General features: G+C 44.7%; 1 protein-coding gene across 1 annotated transcript in view; it reads left to right on the forward strand.

The window, feature by feature from the left end:
* Window positions 1-4,944: 4,944 nt before the first annotated feature.
* The window catches only part of GNB4 (G protein subunit beta 4), a 30,729-nt gene continuing 18,501 nt past the window's right edge, over window positions 4,945-17,172 (forward strand). The window contains exon 1 of the mRNA XM_014254327.2: window positions 4,945-5,063. The gene's annotated coding sequence lies outside the window, so the exon portion shown is untranslated. The remainder of the gene's footprint in view (window positions 5,064-17,172) is intronic.

The raw sequence follows: 17,172 nt of genomic DNA on the forward strand, positions 1-17,172 counted from the left end.
TTAAATAAGATTCCCCTTCCTCTGTTTGCTTACTCCTCTCCCCCTCCAGAAGGAATCAGAGGATTTCTAAAACACTGTGGAGTTTTCTCAGCCCTCACGTGCCATCCTTGCCAGTGGGCTGGGCTGCAGCAGCAGAGAATGTGCAGAAGCACCGTGACTGAGATGAGCTTTGCCTTTGCCTCACCAAGTCATCTCAGACAGTGGTGAAATACCATGCAAATCCCATCAGTGAAATACCCTGCAAATTACAGCGAGCACGTGAAACCCCCGACTGATCCCAGTGTCAAACTGATCTTAGAAAGGAGCACTACAGATCAAATGGCTTTTTCAGCCCCTTTGATTTCTGCCACTGTTCTTTTACAATGAGCACTTTCAGTGGTTCCACGAGTATCCTTCATCATTTTATCTGAAAGAAATACTAATATATTCAGAAATACATGCATATATATAGGCTGCACGTAAAACATCTATCCATATATCCCCACTCCCCTTTCTTCTATTTAAATAGTGTTCAATGATTGTTCAGTTCTCTTAAAAGGATGAGTCACCTGCAGCTGCACAATGATCCAGCTGTGTAGCTTGATAAATTATTTTACTGGACCTCAAAAAGTAAATACGCTGACATCTACTGACATTATTTTGGTTTGTGCTTTTATTACTTTTCATTAATTTTTAATTTGAATTAAATATTAGGAAATTAGCATGAGGATCTAAAAGGACCTGCTGGATTGGCAGCCCTAGAAATTGAGACTCCCTGCTTTTTGGTAGCACAGGGACACTAGTAAAACACAGCAAGGACGTTTCCCTCCACCTGCCCCATTAAAGTGTGATCCATGGACCAGAGCTGGTGGTGAGCAGCCAGTGCAGGTGCCTTACACATTCCTGCGGCATCTAGAGAGACATGGACACAACATGAACTGAACTTCCACCTCAGATGATTTTTATGTGGAGCATCACCTGGTGTGCAGGGAGATCACTGCTCCCTGCTGCTGTGAAAGACCACTCTGCATCAGCTGTAGGGAGACGGAAGAGTAGTGGGAGGGAAGTGTATCTGCCCCAATCCAGCTGTGCCCTGAGAAAGCAGAGGGGTCTGGAAGGAAGGAGTGAATGATAGACTTCAGTGAGAGTAAAACCAGGAAATTGAAGGTGAAGCCGCAAAACCTTTGCTGTCATATTTAGGAATGAACTAAGGGGATATCTGAAGGAGGATATGTTTTCCATCATGTATATAGAATATAAAGATAATATGTGCAATCCTGTAATTAAATCAGTAAATTCAGTGAACTTTTAAGTATCGTGCTCTCCATAAAGTTTGGATAAAAAGAAGTGAGATTGCTGACTTATTAATAAGGGGTTAAGTGCCATTTTAGTTCCTAGATCTGGAAAGACAGATGCAAAGTGAGAGAGAAGAAATGTAGATTAGCACATCTCACCTGAAGAGCTGCAGACTGCAGTAGCAGAAGAGCTGTCAGACATTAACAAAGAAAGAGGATAAAGCAAAGGCAGCTGTGGGAAGGACAGTGACACAAACAACCCCAAAAGGAAGCCAGCCTTGCCACTGTAGAGGTGTCCAGGAAGTGGACCACCCTTTCAATAAATTAATTCTGAAGTCTGAATGAGCAATTTATTTTTTCTTTTGTTTTCCTGAAGTCATTCAAAGGGGTTGTGTAATTCAGTCACACCAGTGCAGGGGATTCCTTCTGGATCTGTGTCTCTTAGTAATGCTTTTTCTCCTTTGACTTGACTCCTGAGCAAACATGACACCTTCATGTGTATCCTGAAGTGTTTTGGGAAGCAATTAGATAAGGGGCTAATGAAGTGTGGGGATTTTCTGGTACAGCCAAAGTACCAGGCTGACAGTGAACCCTGCATTTCTCTGGAGACAAGAAAAGACATGCAGAGACTCTGATGGTATTTTTAGTCATTTAGCTTATACGTCTCCCTGTCCATCTTTGTGCCTTTTGGCCTCAGCCCTGTCCAGACTGGGAAGTTTTTTAGAAAATGTCTCATTGCTTCCTCATACCCACTCACTGATCTAACACATTGTTTCACAAATTTCCATCAAAAGAGTGTTTTAGGGTGCAGCTGGAGCCATCCTGGCTGAGGCTTTCAGTTACAGCTGAATCAGCACAATCTCCAAACAGGTTCCCTTCCTCTGCCTTCCCTTCGGGGGTGTTTCAGACTCACTGGGCAGGAATCCAAGCACCGTAGGCCTCCAGTAGCATTTAATCTATCAGAAACTAAAGTTGCTGTGTTGGCTGTAGTAGCTCATAATTCAAAGGGAACATGTTAGAGAAACTGATCCGGATATTGATTTTAAAAACTAATCTGGCACTGTGTCCCAAGATTTCTCTTTCACTGCAGAACAAATTGATGCCTTATATAAATTCTAAAATAATACAAAGCATATTGCAGAACTGGCATAAGAATGGCTCCATTAGGGGTAGCTCTGATTTTGCAGAGTTGGGTTTGGCATGTGAAACCAGTGATCAGAAGCTGAACTGAAGAAAAGCGGGTGGTAAAACACTGCCAGCAGGAGAACTAGGAATTTCTGTTTCATTAGGAACTTGTAACTTCATCTAATAAATGACTAAACTGACTACCCAGTGGGTGAAAGAAATTTTATTAGGAGGGGCAGTTGCTGTTATTTGTATTGGTTAGTCCAAAACAAGATATTCGTGTTTGCCTTGGACCACCACAGCCACACCAATGCCACCCCTGCAGGATGAGTTCCCCTGTGGAGATCACTGTCCTGTGTGCTTAATTTTCACTGCCTGCAACTGAAGAATCTTCCCTGTCTCCCAAATGAGAGATAAATAAGGATAAATTATGTAATTTTTAATGTTTTAGTTAGCACTGGAAGGACAAAACCTGGTAATTGAATAATATGTAACTACCCAAATACCATCTGAACTTTTCTAGGGCTTTCCTTGCTGCCTGTTATTTTCCAGAGTTGTTTGAAAACAGAAGATGAGAAATTGTGTGCTCATTCTGGGATGGTAGCTTGTCAGTCCAATCACTTCTCAGGGTTCTGAAGATTGTGTTAGGAAGAATGTAAGGGAACAAGCATATTTTAAGGGAGAACTATCCTTGTGCCAGTTTCTCCCCTCTATAAAGATTTAAGTTACTTATATGGTGATACAATGACTCTGAGACAGGTGTATTTTCCTCAAGTATGGTCCAACAAAATCAAACCCATTCCTTGTTGATTTTTGCTGTGTGATCACTCATTAAATGCAAAGTAGACACATTGCTGAATGGCATCTGTCCTTTGGATAAACAGAAGACAGATGTATTGCAGTGCAGGGAAGCACAACACAGACTTTGCAACCAGGACAGAGCTATTAAAATCATAGGCTTGAGTCAGTTAGGGAACGTGCATGTTTTTTCAGGCTGATTTAGGGTAAGCAATGAGCTGTTTCATTACAGTATGTACTGTATGTTCCAGCACGTGCTGTCATTAATACTGAGCCATGTATCAGTAACACACTAATAGATAAAATATTGCCTTACTCACAGAAGTTTTGGTACTCATGTGAAATATTTTGCAAAAAATTGACAGTTTGTGTTGCTGAGGGTGTGGCGGACCTGTGCTGAGAAGATGGATGGTGCAAGTGTGTCATGGTTGGTGCTGGAGGGCTGAGCAGGTGCTGTGTTGTGCTGAAGCTCTGACTTCTGCCACAGGTAGAATGTAGCATCAGGGTCAGTGGAGCAGGAGAGACTCAGAGGTGTGGCCAGAGCATCCTACAAATCAGCTATCCCATCTCTCCAGGTCTCTGGCTGGCTGTGGTTGTAGCTTGGCAATTTGATTGCAAGAAGAGCATCAGACGTGGAATGGTCAGACACATCCACAACACGACAGACAAACCCCTGTCAGTCAGCCCCTGATGGTTTGTCTGTCTTCCACATGCTGATGTGAGGAGAGCTGCACCATCATGGGATGTGGGATTGCAGCTTTGTGAAGAACACACAGGATCTGAGTACTCATTCAACACTGCTTTTTTCCCCACATGACTGATCTGCAAAGTTCAATGCAGTCCTTGCTACTAACCACAGAGAAACACCACACCCTGCTGCGTGCTGAGGGGGAGATAGGACTTTAATTGATCACAGAATCAATTAGGTTGGAGAAGACCTCTGAGGTCATCAAGTTCAGCCGATGATTGAACACTACTGTGTCAACCAGACCATGGCACTGAGTGCCACGACCAGTCTTTCCTTAAACGCCTCCAGGGACATTGATGCCACCACAACCCTCAATCCCTTTCTTTGAAGAAATTCCTTCTAATGGAAGGAATGTCCAATCTAAACATCCCGTGGCTTGAGACTGTCCCCTTGTCCTGTTGCTTGTTCCCTGGGAGCAGAGCCTGACCCCACCTGGCTGGGAGAGTTGTGGAGAGCAGTAGGGTCACCCTGAGCCCCCTCTTCTCCAGGCTGAGCCCCCCAGGTCCCTCCCCAGGCCACTCCAGTGGAGCATCAGCCATGGAATACTGGGGGCAGTGGAGGGGCTGCCTGCCTGGGGGTGCTCAGGAAGTTGAAGGCTTCAGGGAAGCCAGTGCTCCCCTCGGCTCCACAGGATCCCCACATCCCACGTTCCCATCCCCACTCCCACCCTTGCTCTCCACAGGCTCCCACCAGCCATGTCGTACTCCCTGCACCCCCATCTCAATGTCACTGATGTCTCCCAGTGTCCCAAGTCCCCATTCCCAGGGGTCCCACCCTCAGGTGAAATCTCAGGGCCCCACATCAGCTCTCCATTCCCTAGCGACCCCTTCCTTTCGGTCCATGCCCTGGGGTCCCACCACCACTCTGGGCTGTTGCCCACAGTGTCCGGACCCCGTGCCCCCACCCCGGCTCCCTCACGGGTGTCACACGCGGGGTGACAGAAGCCCCGCCCGCAGGGGGCGTGGCGCTGTGCGCGCTCTGACGTCACGCAGCGCTGCCATGGCAACGGCCCGTCACGTTGTCCGGTCCATGCGGGCGGGGCGGAGCCGCTCCCGCCCCAGCAGCGCCATGGCGGCGGCTCGGTGACACCGCGCTCCGCGGCCGCCCAGACACCGCAGGTACCTCCGCCCGGGGATGTCCCAGCGGCCGGGCTCTGCCCGCGGGCGGCTCTGCCCGTCTCCCGCGGCTCCGCGCGGCCGCCCCAGGGCGGTGCCCGGTCCCGCCGTGGCTCCGTTCGCCACGCCGGGGCCGGGGAGCCTCGGCCGGGCGGGGCCGCGCGTGGCCGCGGGCCGCGCTTCCCGGCGCGGCGGCAGCGCCAGCCGCTCCCGCGGGACTGCTGGCGGGCGGGAGGCTCCAGTGCGCTTCCCGCCCAGGCCGCGGAGCCCGGGAATGGGCTCGGCCCCAGCGGGACGGGCCGGGGCTCGCCGGTCCCGGGGAGGGTCCCGGGGAGGTCCCGGTGCCGCGTCCGGCGCTGCCCCCGCGGGGCCGCTCGGGAGCGCCGCGCCCGCCCCGCCCCTTGGGCGGCCCCATCCGCGGCGCTGGGGGGGGCATGGGCGGCACCACCGCAGCGCTGGGGGGGACGAAAGGGAGGCAGTGCTCGGGCGGCGCCGTCGGCAGCGGCCCCAGCGCCCTGAGCCCCCGGCAGGTGAAGCCCCCGGCAGGTGAAGCCCCCGACAGGGAAAGGGGCCGGGGATGCCGCGAGGCGAGGGCGCGGTCCCGGAGCCCGCCGGGAGCGGTGGGATGGGCGGGCGGCATCACCCGGTGCCGTCCCGCCCGCCCCGGAGCGCGGGCACAGCGCCCGGGCTCCGCGGGGAAGGGAGGGGCCGGGGCAGGGCCGCGGAGGGTCCCCCGAGGTGGTGCCGGAGACAGAGGGTGCGGGAGGGAGGGAGAGGCTCGGTACCCCGGGCTGGGAGCGAAGGAGCGGGCGGGGCGGCGGCAGCGACCCCCGGTGCCGCCGGGTCCGGAGGCGGCGGTGGCACAGCCGGGGCTGCGGGGTCCCCGGGGCCCGGGCGGAGCTGCTGGGGGGCAGGGACGGCCCGGGGCGGGCAGGGCCGGCCGGGGCAAGGGGCGTGCGCAGCCCCCCGGCCACCAGCAGCATGGGCTGGACCGGCACTTGGGGTCCGCTCTGAGCTGCGGCGGCAACAGGCGGCTCCCAGGCTGGGGGAGCAGATGGGAAAGCTCCGCTCTCGGGTCTGTACCCGGCTAGAGCAACCCAACCCTCGTTTGGTTTTCAGCATTCCATAAATCGGCTTTGTGAAGAGGGGCTGTGACTTGCATGCCTTGCGAGACTGTTGTGGCAAAGGTGAATCGGAAGGTGCTCCCTGTCTTTAGGAAAAGTGCAAAGTCATTAGGTGCTTTTCCTGTCATACTTTGTAGGTACTGCTCGTTTCCCCATGCAGATTTATTTTACTTTTTTAAAAATCTGCTTTTTTATTTTTGCACTTGTTGCTGAGATTATTGTCTTCTTTAATTTTTAGTTTGATTTCTGTTGGAAATTGTGAAAAGCATCTAAATTGCTACCCACTATAGATGTGGTTGACTAGTTTATGCTGTAATATTATCTGAAGTATTGCAGAATTAGCCTCTGATCTGTTCCCTCCCGCTAATTATACAGCTGAGAATGTTGTCTTTTATTAGACTGGTTATTGTAGCTCGGAAAGTACGTGATTTTCCAGGATGGTTTTCAGTTCTGAAATAGAAGCAGGGTAAGTCTCAAAGCTAAGTATCAGCTGAGGAAAAAAGTGCTTAATTTAATTAGGTATAATCAGTTTCTGAAGCAACAGAGGAGTAGATGCTGCTCTGCTGACTGGAGAGTACTGGGGAAGGAAGGGGAAAGGATGGCAAAATGGTGCAGAGAGAGGAGACAGGTATCAGCCTCTAAAACCTGCTGTGCAAGCTCAGGGAGAGATGAAAACTGTTCCTGTAGGAATAGAAGGGATTTGAGTCTGCAGAGTCATGGGAGTGCTCAGGGGAAAACCCGAAGCTGCTTCCTGACTTCTGTTAGAAATATGGGAAGTGATGTAAAAGATGGTCACTAACCTGACAATGAAGTGTCAGCTCCAGGAGATGCAATTACTGGTTAGAGCTGGGGGAAGTCTGAAGCCATGCTAACAGGAATAGTAACTGTATCAACAAATTAAGATGAAACAAACCACATGACAAGCACACACAGTCCTGAAAGTCTCTTAATGGGATGGGAATCTTCAGTGGGTTTTTGCAGTGTTTGTTTGTGATTTTTAAGTGCGATAGCTGTGGTTAAGTTAATTTGTGCTTCAGGAGAACAGGCTGATGTTATCTTGCAAGAAGGGGGCTAGGGAAATGAGGGAGATCGTAGGTATATGGATATGTCTCGCTGTGTGTCTGTCTGACTATGTTTTGAATTATTATTTCTCTGAAATGAGCAGTTTTCACACTGGATAATGTAGATGAGTTATACAGATTAATAGGTTGAGAACTAAGGCTGCTGTAATAGTGTATAGGATGTACCTTTCACTTATTAATCATGGAAAAGTTGAGGTTCAGGTTACAGATGTGTCTTCTCTCTTCTGTATTGTTGAAGTGCTACATCAAATAGCTGCTGCTCTGTCTCTACTTCAGCCCTTTCCTGAGTGCTTGGAAAGTTGGTCTTGATTAACTGTTCCGGTCATTTAAATCTTAAGTAAAAAATTGTTGGTTACAAATGTCATGTGTTATATTTATGTCGGATAATGAAAGTTTCATTTGTATTTTCATGTTGCTTAGTTGAGGAATAATGTATCACGTATCTAATTTGTCCAAGTATTTCAATTTTCAAAATTAGGAAAAATGTAGGATTTAAAAGCCTCACTAGAAAACCTTGCAAAAATTGAAAACTTTTGAATATAGATCTGTGTAGTTCTCTCCTGGACCAATATGGAACTTGAAAAAATGGCACAAAATTTATGAATTATTATAAGATTTTGAAGGTGAATAAAAAATAAAAAAATCCTCACAGTATGTAGAGATGTGATCTTCTTCAGTTACTCGCTTTTCTGCCAGAGTCTCTAATTTATAACTATGTTACTGAAGGCAGTAATTTCTATTTTTTTATATCTCAGAAGTCACTTTGAAATGCTACTAAGAAATTCAGAATCTCCGAGCTTGACGTGCAGTGCATGCTCCTAGCATGTAAATACTTTGGGACAGTGATAATGCAGTGATTGTGTTTTGTTCTTAACACTGTCTGGAAATATCAGTGCTCAGATTAATGCAGCTCCCAAGTGCCTGGAACCAGCTGTTTAGAAAGTACACTTAGTATTGCTAATCAAGAAAACATTTTTTAGGTTCCACCAAAATTTTTCTCTTTTCTAATTGGATGCAGACCTGTCACTTACTTCATCTTCTGAAGTGTGTAATTAAATTTAGTTGTTATTGTTTCGTTCTTGTATGAAACTTCTGTGTTTTGCAACCCAGAGTTTTGTAATGGAATTTACATGAAAGATCCGAAAGAGAACTAAAGCAAACGCTCCTGAAAAATGCAGAAGGTGTGCTGCTCTCTTGAGGCTGTGCTTTGGTACCTGATATTAGTGCAGAGGGCTCCATGGAGCTTTCTGCCTAGCACAGGCAGGGCTGCACTAAGCTGCAGCTTTAAATAAAAGGATGGCACTGTTGAGGCTTGGGGTCGTGTCTTCAGCAGTGTTTGAAGAACAGAACTGTCTTTGCAGAGAGCCTGAAACAGAAGAGCAAGAGGGGAACTTCTGAATGCTTTGGGTGAATGTCAGCCTGGATGCCAGCAGTGGCACTGGACGTGCAGATCATTGTGAGTCGCTGTGGGGCGATGCCATGGAGAGAGCTGGCCTGAGGGTTTGTGAAAGCCAGAATTAACACAAGTGCAGATGGACATTGGCTGGCAAATATTTATACAGTTCACTGAAGATGGTTGCATTTCCTTTGAGGTGTCTCAGCTTCCAAAAGTTTGTGAAATGCTGACACATAGTAAGCCAAATTTTGATTCAGTTACTGTAACTCTTGCAATCTCTTCCTTTTAAAAAGGCTTAAACTGGAAAGAAGGGGAAAGATGGAAGTGCCTGATTGTATTGTATACCAAAAGGCCCTCTCAAGTGCCACCAATTACATAAAATTAGTTCTTTGGGGCAAAACAAGTTTGACAATTTACAAGAGCTATTTTCCCCCTCCTTCTTACATTAGATCTGAGACAAATATTAATCATATGGATTTTCATTGTAAGCCAAATATTTGAGTCATTGTGAATTTCAGTGTTTTGAAACATTAAAAGAGCTGAGTAATGTTAACATTGAAATTATTTTATAAGGTTTTAATTTTCAAATGGGGTTGGGAGGAGAACAAAATGAAATCATAAAATCAATCCTGGGATTGAATGTGCTTTTTAAATGAGATTGGTCTTGGAGCTGCTTTCAGTGACTGTCTTGGCTGCTTTACAACAACAAATCACCTCATTGCAATCAGCAGTGGGAACTCTTGGACCTGCCTGGTTTGTTTTCATCATGCAGGTATTAATTCAGGTGGTCAGCATCTAGTCTAGCACAGAGCATCCAAGTGGTTTCAGGATAACCTGATTTAATTCTGGCTGGATTATTTTTTGTATATGTTTTTCCTGATATATATAAAATTATTTCTAGCATAAATTGCACTTATGTAATTTTATATTTATATATTGAAACACAATTTGTGTGGTATTTGTGTGCATTTGGAGTCTTGCATTAAAATTAAATATGCTCTTTTATGATTTATTGTTGAAATGTGATATTTAAAATTGGTCTGTTTAAAAGAAATATTTGATCTGATTATTTTTCTAGTGACCCTTTGTGTCATAGTTGGTTGCTTTAGGTGATTGTTCATATAAAACAGTTTTATTCCTAGCTTGATAAAGGAAGACATTTTTCTTCTTTCAGTTCTTGATTTAAGTTGAGCTTAGTTGTTACTGTGCTGAAAAAAATACTCAGATTCCATGTGTGGATGTTATGCTTGTCAAAATCTGATTTCACACACTTAAATTAATTGTGTACCTAGTGATTTTGGTCAGTGCTGATGATTTGACTTAAAGATTTTGACAGTGCAATGTAATGCCAAGGTACTAGAAATTAGTAAATTGGAGTACACTAGGTTTTATGTAGTTAAATTATATAAAAGCTTTCTCTCCCTCCAAAAATTATGAATTAGGTTTAGGACCATGTATTTATCTTGTGTTGCTGTTGAGGAGAGCCCTTCCCTTTGCTTTTGCATGGTGCTGGTGGAAAGATCTGATCAAGTTTTGTTGTAATCTCAACATTAGGCACGATAAAGCAGAATTAAAAAACCAGCACAGCAAAGTTTCCATGACAGCATTAAGTCCAGATGCCCTAGAATTTCAAGAAATTAATCATGATGTTCGTACCATTTTCCTTCCATTGAATGGTAGGAAAGACATAGCAGGGGGGTTGTATGCTCCTGATGATCTCAGGAGAGAAGAGCAGTGGTCCTCAGGGAAGTGTTACAGCTTTTTGTAGGACAGTGAGTGCCTGTTCTCAATCTCACTGACACGTGTTGGACAAGAAACTGCTTCATTGCTTTTACAAGTTTTAATACAAGGTGTCTAAATAAAAAATTAATTAAAAGTATGGAGAATGAGGTGACCCAGAAGTAAAATTGTGGCTTTGGTGCTACAAACACAATCTTAACTTCTAAGATACGCACCAGAAAAGGGGAAACTCCTCTTTTGTCTTGGAAGCATCCCAAAAGAGGGAGCTGGATTATGCAGTTATTTTTATACAGCAAAATAAAAATAAAATACTAGTCCAGAGTAAATGTCCTGCAAATGAGTATTTGATGATGTGAGCGCTTCACTGCAGTTGCTTACACCTCAGGGAAAAGCAGATAATTTGGAAGGTCAGGTAGCTGGAGATGGGAAGTCATTAAGGCATTTTTTTCCTTGCTCATCTGTTTGATGTTCTTACAGATGTGGGTAGATGGGCATCAAAAGCACTTTGAAAAGGGATAGAGTGAAGAAAGTTGACTTTTCCTGGTGGTGCTGCTTCAGAAGCTCAAGGAATTCTGTGTTCTCAATCTCTACAGAAACCCCATGGCCCTGGATTGTAGAGCTTTGGTAACTGGCAGGATGAGAGCTGAAAGGCCAACAACCTTAGCAAACAGTTGAATTGCTGCGGAGTTTCAGGGCTGTGGCTGTGTTTGCATTTTCATTGAGTCAGGCATCTCTGTGCTTGGCGTGTAGCTTCTGGAAGGAGAAGCTGAAGAGCCTTTAGTCAGTTTTACCAATCCATCAGTCACTACTGCTGACCAAAACTCAAGTGGTGGAATGTGTATCTCAAGCATTAAACCCAGAAGACTTCCAGAAGCGGTGACTGCTCTGTGGTGAGGGTAGAACAGACAGGGATTCAGCTGAGCTGCTATCCTGGCTTACCATGGCTGAGACATGCAGGGAGCATTTACAGCAACAGAAGTTCCAGTGCATTGGAAAGACCCTTGAGCAAAGCAGGTTGTGGAGCCAAGGGCTCTCTCCTGGCCATGGTGCCTGACTGATTATTCTTGTCTGTAACCTTAGGCTTTGTCTTCACAGGGGAGTTCTGCTATTTATAATCTAGCATCATGTGTTCATAAAAAAGTTATCATATAAAAAATAAAAAAGTTGTGCTTTGTGGAAGTGGGAATCAATATTGTACTTTGCAGCAGCAGTTTGTTTCTCTTCTATCCTCCTCTGTTGGAAACTTCATCTAGGGCCATTTTCTTTCCAGGCAGATTGGTAATTTCTGGTTTTGGACCAGTTAAAAATTACTTCTACAAAGACAGCCTTTGTTTTGAGAACCCTGCAAGTGTGCAGATAGGAACACAGTGCTACTGATCTCCTTAACATAACTTCTTTCTTCAATATTGGATGTTGGATCTTCTTTAGTAAATGACTGTTTGAAAACAGACATTACTGCTTAAGGAACATCAAAAACAATTCCAAGGAGTATAGATTAGATATATCAGTCTCATCACAAGTGGTATCAGAAGTAGCTACACAGCCCCTGTACTCTTAATCCCATATTTGCAGTAATAGGGGTGAAAAAACAGTAGATAGGGTTTTTACGTTCTAGCACTGGATTTCTGATCATTCAGTAGTGTGAGGTTTTTTTGAAGTATATGCATTCATATAAATGTGAATTTCAAAAAGCCTCACTTTTTTTAGAAAAGCTTTCTAAGGTAGCCTGAACTCTAATCTGGGAGAGAACTTAATTTTTGTGGCTTCAAATCACAAGTAATTGACCAGGAATGTATTGTGAACCAAAAGCAAAATTAAAATTAGACCTGAGGGCAGTAGTTTTATCTGACCTTTGGATAATTGGTATTGAAAAAGTGCAAGTGTTTGTATTGCCTTGTTTTGCTGTGAAAGGGTGCAGCTGTAAGCTGTGTTCAGCTGCGTGGGGATGTGCAGCACATAATGCCTGGCTGTGACTGCGGTACCAAGGCAGTGTGTGTGGTGCTGGATGGGGAGGAGGGAAGGGTGCTGGGGACCATGTAGCCATCAAATGCATGGCTTCTCCCGAGCTGATGGTTTGAAAGGATGCAGTGTGTGTGTAACTGGTACTGCTGGGCTTTCTGCTCCTCAGGAGAGTGAGAATTCTCTGCTTTCAAAAACTGTCAGTCAGAAATTATTGCAGGCGAGTGAACAGTCATCCGAGCTGAATGGAGGCACTTCTCCTGTAGACACTATAGCTTCTCTTAATGTGTATCTTCTCCACTGACTTTAAACCTAAAATTTTTTGTGCACTTGGTGCTTTTTATGCACACTGTGCAGTCTGCTCACTCTCAGATAACAGGAGGCTGCTTCAGTAATCTTTTGTGCCTGTAGGTGCCAGACCAGATTTTATATGCATAGCACTGCTTGGCCCTACATGATGCCACTTCAGTAAATACCAGTGCATTAGCCCCTCAAAAAAATCCAAAGTCAAACTTGCTTAGAGATGGATTAAAATGTAAATGAGGGTCTTTCAGAATGACTTTGAATTGTCACTCTGCAGTACACTTTTCCTACTAAAATGTTAAAATAGCTTGTGGGTATGGCTGGGTATTTGAAGGGACAAAAGCCCTCAGCTCACTCCATATGTGTGTCCACCTGTCTGTCCCCAAGGAAGAAATTGGACTGGAACCATCTTTGTCTTCTTACTTAGGGTTATATCTTTCTGCTTCATTAAGATCTTTCTTACCATTTCTTACATGTTTTGAATTGAAAAACCAATAATAATATGTTCAGTGATGGAGTGTCCTGAGGTCAGTGAACCAAGTTTTTACTGGGGAGTTGTTATTATAGTCACTAAAGACAACATAATTTGAATTTCATGTGAAGTTCTGTTTGCAGCCAGTGTGATAAAAATAAATCTGTGCTTATGTACCAAAACATTTTGACCTGGAAACGAACATAATGAATATAAGATGCAAGAATGTTAATTTTGGAAAAATCACTGTTGGACTGTGAAATATTCATGACTAAAAAATTCCTTCCTTCCTGTGCTTTTTTCAGCCTTATGCTTAACACTGAATTTCTTGAGGCTTTTTTTTCTAGAATTTAGTGTGTGTGGGTTAAGGGAGAGTAAGGCCTTTCTGTATGTGTTTTATGAATGTACTTGGCTTAGACTTTAGCTGGGTCTTAGAAATAAACTCTCCTATCTCTGAGCTTAAGATACCAGTCTCATGAGCTGTCAGCCAAATGAAGGGTAACAGTCTCAAGTCAGCAATGTTTTTTAACTAGTAAACTTAAGAATCACTTCACTTTAATTTCTAAACTGATTTCCTTTGTCTGTTTTGTGACTGCGGTCAGCAAGGTCAGTGTTTGTTGGTCTGTTTGTCCTCCATGGAAACCGTAATCAAACCAGTCACCGAAAACCCAACATGGGCCGTGCCCTGGTGTGCTGGGGCTGGTCCCTGTGGAACCACAGAGTGGTTGGGTTGGAAGGGGACCTTGAAGATGACCCAGTTCCGGGCCAGCCCGTGTGGGTTCGCTCTTTGTGAGCCAAGCGATGGCTTCCAGACGCGGCAGCACCGTGGGACGTGCTGGAGCTGCTGCTTCCTCTGCTCCCCTCTGTGGCTGAAAAACATTCAAGGCTGATGTTTACACTGCTCAAGTCTGAAGGCAAATGCAGAGGTTTATATTCTGTTTATAACTCCAAGTAATTCTTGTGCTAAGTAGACGTGTTCTGATGTGGCAGGCTTTATTTCAAAGTCCTGTTATAATCCCTGGCTGAGTGTGTACTTGTGTATAAAATGACACATATTTCTGCTCTTTGTGATCAGTGGGTCCGAGGTGTTCTGGCAAACGGAGGAAGGAGCAATATTGCCTTGAAACTGCTTTTGCCACCTGGGTGGTGGGTGGGGTTGTATTCCTGCTGGAACTTCTCAGGACATGTGGGCACACCAAGAGGTGGGACTTGAATCCCACTCATTTGCAATGCTGGAGTCTCTCTTGTGACCTCTCCATTCCAGCTGTCCATGCAGTTTTGAGCACACACATTCATCGATCCCTTCGAATTGGGGATGGGATCTCTTTGAGGAATGGGTGTTTAAGTAAGTTCTACTCATACCCTTCCTCTTGAGAGGCGTTGGTTGATTATTTCCTGTTTTTGTACCAAAGCTATAATGGAGACATATCACTTTAAAACACTTCCAAAATGTGCAGAAGTGCAACAATAGCACTGACCTCAGTGAGCGAGGTCACACCCAGGCTGCTTCCTGTTTTCTTCTTGGGGAGACCAGAGGCCCTGAGCATGGGAGAACTCTCCTTTGCATCTGCCTGGGGATCGGAAATCAGAGTGGCAATTAATTCCTTCTTACAAAATGAATATTTTAAAATCTGAAGGAAAAGATTCAGTTAGGATTTCCAGGCTTAATTTCTAAATTGTAACCATCTTTTGAGGGAATAACCATTATTTTCTTACTTAACTGATGTGTATAAGGTGTTCTGCAGTTTGTGCACTCCTCAAAACATAACATTAAGGATAAAGGAGGGAGATACACTTAAGAGATTTGAGAGGAGAGATAAATACCATGGTACACAATAGGGCAATTACAGCCCTTATATACTGTTAGTTCAAGTTATCCCAGCATTATTCTCCTGGGATTCAAGTATTAGCTGACCAATAGAAAAGCTCCTTGCTTTGTTGTCTTTGTGTATTGATGCAGTGCTGCTACAAGTCAGAACAAAGAAATCTTGGGAGAATGGATAGCTGGAAAAGGTCTCTGAGAAACAAAGGAGAGGCAGCATAGGGCCAAGGTGTAGTAAAAAAAGCCACTAAATATTTCATTTTCCTCATTGGAGAGCTGAGTGTGTGGTTCTCAAACAGCTCTACCATAGAAAATACATTATGTAAAATTCCACCTGAAATACTTACTAGATATGAAGGTTTGTAACAGCAGCACAGCATTAATGCATTTACTTTAAATGACTGTTTTTCAGGCAGAGATTTCAATTGATGTAAGGCTTTGTCCACTGTGTCCAAGTTTGTAAATTTTGAATATGTCAAATCCATTATCTTCAGGCTGTAAGAGATAAAACCTCCTTCTGTTCTTCTCTATTCATGGCTTTGGGGAGACATTAATGACTGAGGAAATCTGCCAAAGTCTTGTTTAGTGTCACTAAATGAAAAAATGTTTTATCAAAATCTTCTCTGGCACATCCTGAATATATAAAGTGTTGGTCTGTGTGCACCGGCAGGGTTCAGCTTCAGAGCCCAGTCCACAGCCCGAGTGTCTGTGAGCTACCAACATATCTCCCTTGAGAGAGCTGGAGTATTTCTTGGTGTCTTTCCCCTATATTTAGTAAAGTGCTATAGTTAGCATTCCTTATGTTTAACCACCTGTGTGATCACTGGTAGGGATGATCATGTGAAAGCCGTGTGGAACCTCCTTTCTCCTCCTGTCTGTTGATCACTTTGAGATCTCAAGACCTGAGGTTGATACGTGTAGGTAAGCACTTATTTCAGTTGTAAGGGACTGATTTTTTGATACAAAATGAAATTCTTAAGTAACTCTGATAGCTCTTAAGAATCCAGTCAAACAGACTTTTTTCTGCAGTCCCTTTAGTCTCTGTATATTTGGCACAAAAATAGCAAACCTTTATTGTGGGGAGGGGCATATTTACACTTTTCTAGTAACTCTTGCAGAGAAAATCATGTTTTTCTAGCCACAAAGTTTTGAATCCACAGGTTGCAGAGAGAGTACTTTGGAGACAAGACCCTGAGGTAATTTGTCACTGCCTGTATAACAAAGAATTAAACTCTTAGCAAATGATGCTGCTACTGAATCAGGAACAGTTGTAAGGAGCAATTTATCTGTGGAGCACTCAAGCCTGGCAGTGGCTTTCTTGGCACTGGATATACTGTGGAATCTGACTTAGTTAATTATTTTTGCCTGGGGAGGCACTTTATTTTTGTATCAGTAAGTTCACTTGTACAAGTCCACTGAGGAGGAATTGCACTGAGGGGCAGTTCAGTCTAGAAATGACTGAGGGCAAGGATGTGCTTCCCTGGCTATACCAGTCAGTGCTCACCAGCTCCCTGTGCTGTTGCTTCTGATGGAAGCATCTCATGTCCTTGACTCCATTTCCTCCTGGTTTGGGTGTCCTGCAGTGGCACACCTTTGGCTACAAAAGGTACCAAAAGGTTCTTCCTTGTCCTGCTGCTCTTCCCCTCAAGGCCTCAGTAGTTGGAACTGTTCATAGTACATCGTGCACATCATGAGTTGTATTTAAAGAGAAGCATCCCACCTCTTTCATCAGAGGTGCTGCCTCTGAATGCTCAAAAGCAGATACCACAAGTATTCTGCATCTGAATAAACTCAGAATATTTTTTTCTCTGATTCAGCATTTATTAGAATTATGAATAAGTCAGGGAAGTAGACATCACTTTACCCCCAGTCTCCTGAGATGGCAGAAGGAATCCCCATTCACTCTTTCTGCCCATAGAGGTGCAAGAGCTGATGGCTTTGCTGTGTATATGACTGAACATGGTACAGCTGGACTCCTGGGGAAATTCATATTTGGAATAAACATTTTTCCAGGCTGTGAAGCTGCACTCCTTCCAGGCTTGTAGTATTTTAATCTTGGAGGGGAGAGTGAGCAGGCATCGTGTCCTTAGCAACCTAGTATTGGTAGGTGGTGAATCCACTGAGGTTTTCAGTAATTTGTATGAGGAAAAATCTGCAACACAGAGATCACCTCTGTTCTTGGCAACCCTTGTAAGCCCTGCCAAAGCAGTCCCG

This window comes from Pseudopodoces humilis, chromosome 11, assembly GCF_049639895.1.
Source record: "Pseudopodoces humilis isolate 2021_Gansu_Grassland_sample_001 chromosome 11, ASM4963989v1, whole genome shotgun sequence".
NCBI lineage: Eukaryota > Metazoa > Chordata > Aves > Passeriformes > Paridae > Pseudopodoces > Pseudopodoces humilis.